Source organism: Raphanus sativus, chromosome 7 (genome assembly GCF_000801105.2).
Source record: "Raphanus sativus cultivar WK10039 chromosome 7, ASM80110v3, whole genome shotgun sequence".
NCBI lineage: Eukaryota > Viridiplantae > Streptophyta > Magnoliopsida > Brassicales > Brassicaceae > Raphanus > Raphanus sativus.
In genome coordinates this window covers 20,493,371-20,497,285 of record NC_079517.1, presented here as the reverse complement: position 1 = coordinate 20,497,285, position 3,915 = coordinate 20,493,371, and positions in this window count along the sequence as shown.

Genomic DNA, 3,915 nt, shown 5'->3' with positions numbered 1-3,915 from the left:
AGTTTTCCACAACTATTTATGTTTTTCTTTGACTCATTCTACTATAAATATGTAATCCATTTCATGAATAAAAATCAGATCATTTTGGAGTTTATTTTTGTTTCTTCTCTGAGTGAGAGATAGAGTTCTTTAGCTAGTTCATCGGTTTGAACCGGCTTGTTGATTTGGTGGTCAGCCAATCATCTTTGTGTGTTAATTGGTGGTTAGCCAACACACTAATCCGTTCTTTGGTGGTTAGCCTTAGATCGAGGGTATATCAAGAGCCATTCCGCACCTCTTGACGATCCATTCATTCCATCCCAGTTCCGGAAGTGCCTCGACTTCTCGGTTCATATCCAACATCCGGCCAAAGCCATCCTTCCCGATTTTGGGCGTATCATTTGGTATCAGAGCCACTTTGGCTGATTTGTTTTCTATCTTCTTTTCACCTTCTCATCTCTTCATCATTTCTTATTTCTTTTTGGATCCGGGCTGTTCTTTTACTCCCTTGTGATCGCCGTTTAAAAAAAAAAAGAAAAAAAAATCAGAAAAAAGAAAAAAAAAGAAAAAAAAAGTAAAAAAAAAAAAGCAAAAAGTTTTTGGCTTGAATCACTTCCGAAGAGAAATCCGGAGGGAGTGGTGGAATAGAAATCCTGCTGGCTGAAGAGAAACCCAGCCTTAGGACAGTTAAGGCGGATCCACACAAAAAAAATCTCTTCATCTTCATTTCTTTTCTTTTTTCCACAAAGTTTGTTTTGGGTTTTGATTGCTGAATTTTGACTGCCTATCATCCTTTGAACCAGTAAAAGAACTCTGAGTGATCACCTAAAAATCGTGAGCTAAACACTTTGAGAGTGAGAGGATTTTTATGTGCTAACGTTTGTTAAGTGTTTCAGGATGTTTGGACTTCTCAAGAAATCAAAACCACTACAAGATGATATCTTCTTTCCTTTTAAAACTGTTTTTGAAAAGGAGCAATTGGTTTTTGATAAGAAACAGTTTGCTTCTAATGGGTTTGATGTTGTGCACAAACAAAGGAAGAGACGAAACAGGTCCAATGATGATGAGAAGAGGGTGAGAAATGGTGATCGTCCCTTCACCAAAGCCAAGAGAAGCAGTTGTGATATGCTTGATCAGAAAGAGCTTCAGACTTATGCCAGCTTGGAGAAGATGTTGCATAAGGCATTTCATGCTATCCGGCAATTCAAAAAGAAGGGAAACACCAACACTTCACATGCACCAAAACAGCAAAGTAATTTTTCTTCTCTTTCAAATTATGATTTAAAAACTAATGTTTTCTCTTCTGATAAAAGCAAAGCTGTGAAACCCACAAGCAAAGCTCATTCTACCAGGTGCTTCAAATGTCATATGATTGGTCATTATGCCAACAAGTGCAAAAAACAGAAACCGTTGGTAACTTTGGAGGAAGTTGAAACCGAGCCAGAAAAGGAAGGACTTTCAGATCCATTGCCAATCTTCGATGACTACCCACATAAACCGAAGGAAGGGTCAGATGATGAGCAAAACCGTGGTCATCAAACAAATCAAGAAGGATCTTCTTCCATTCACAAACCGGACCGAACTCAAGGTGAGTCATGTTTGGATTATGGTTCTTTTGCTTATAATCCTTTTCCTTTTAATGTTTCAGATTTGAGGACAAATCTTTTTGAAGAGGGAGAGTATGATAGAACCAAAATCAAGCAACATCCTTTTTGGTTCATGGACACGGTCCAAGATGGGGATCATGTCGACCAGTTTGATCCAACCGGGATTTTTCCATCAGATCGTGACACTACTTTGGAGCTAGATGAGCTGAGTGAGATAAGTGACACTACTATGGAGCTGGATGAGATAAGTGACACAAACTTGGAGCTGAATGAGCTATGTGACACTGAAGAAGGAGCTGGTTTAGCTGCTGGGCGAAATGAGCCTTTTTCGGCCCACCGAAAAATTCATAACAAATTCAATTTGGGTCCGTTTTACACCAAATTCGACCAGGCCTTTCCTGATAGTCTCCTGCCCATTTGCATCAAGAAATATCAACAAAATCAGTCAAATTCGTGCCTAGGAAAGAGGCATTCAAACTCTAGTCAAAAGTCATAGTCCACATTTCGGTTTTCCATAAAAAGTCTTAGTCTTTGTTTATGTTTTCTATGCTTCTAGTTTTCCACAACTATTTATGTTTTTCTTTGACTCATTCTACTATAAATATGTAATCCATTTCATGAATAAAAATCAGATCATTTTGGAGTTTATTTTTGTTTCTTCTCTGAGTGAGAGATAGAGTTCTTTAGCTAGTTCATCGGTTTGAACCGGCTTGTTGATTTGGTGGTCAGCCAATCATCTTTGTGTGTTAATTGGTGGTTAGCCAACACACTAATCCGTTCTTTGGTGGTTAGCCTTAGATCGAGGGTATATCAAGAGCCATTCCGCACCTCTTGACGATCCATTCATTCCATCCCAGTTCCGGAAGTGCCTCGACTTCTCGGTTCATATCCAACATCCGGCCAAAGCCATCCTTCCCGATTTTGGGCGTATCAGTAGGTGTATCGATCGATGCGGAACGGATCTGTTTGCGGATTGAACGTTCCAAAACAGCGGGGTCAGCAGACAATAATTCTTTGTTTTCCTTGCTTCTGGTTATCCTGGGCATGCACCTGAAAAGAAAAGAAAGAAAAATTTATCACTGACAATTAAAAAGTAACAAAAAGTAAAACCTAAGACTTAAATAAAATCTAATGACGATCAAAGGTCCCTGGCAACGGCGCCAAATTTGATCCTTGCTCAAATTACCCTATAGCAATATTACTCTCATCAAAAGAGGTCAATTGTACTACTTAGGGATCGAATCCACAAGGAGCTGAGGAATCAATAGATCTTATTATAACTAAGCTAGGCTGAAGATTATTAATTGCAATGAAATAAAAGTAGACAAGGAAACTGGTCTGAGCAGGACAATTACTCAAGATGATTGGATGAGTTTAAACTAGTATGAATTAAAGTAGTTAGATCTAAGGTTACTATTCAGGTTATCAGGATTATAGAGGTATGATTCCTATGTGAGATGCTTGTATGATATTAAAGAACCCAACTAAGTAATAGCCCAACTGTCGTTACGACCATCTAATAACTAAAACCGATGAACACACCCCTGGCGAGTCATAGATTAAGGTATCGATCGATATGCTGTCCCATGTATAGATCGACTTGCTGTCGCATGTATCGATCAATATGATGCCGCATGTATCGATTGTCATTTAATCCGCGTATATCGATCGATCACTCTATAGGAGTATCGATCGATGCGCTACTAGTAAGCTTTACCGTGCGTAGGTTGAATACAGTTCACTAAGCAACCACCCAGTCAGCTGTCGCTTGTTCCAAGTGAATTGCTGGCTCATAGAAGATAGATCCAAAGATTAGATTTTTGTATTCATGTGTAGGTTAGCTACTCCTACACAAGCATTATGCATGATCTTCTAAGATGAATATCACATGCTCAGGTAATCATATTTTGGGCTAATTCCTCATACCTATTTGAACCCTAAATCTAACAAAGGTGTCTACTCAGACATAGCCAAGTAAGACGTAGACAAAATCATAGAAAGCTTCATAAATAGATAGATAAATAAATGGTGTTCAAGAACGCTCTCAATTTGACAACTCTCTCTCTCACCAAAACTATGAAACTAAAAAGCTATTGTAAAAACCGTGTCTGCCAAAACACATAGGCAAGACTTTAAATACTTAGAATAATTAGGTTAAAACACGTCAGGGGCATTATGGTAAATAGATGGTGTCTTGGGCTTCAAGTCGGTTGTGACCAAATCCGGACTTCTGCGGTTAAGTGTCGATCGATAGCACTGAGTGTGCATCGATCGACGGGCGTCTCTCCTTGTCGACCTTGAGTGGTCGATACGGTCCTTATCGGGTGTA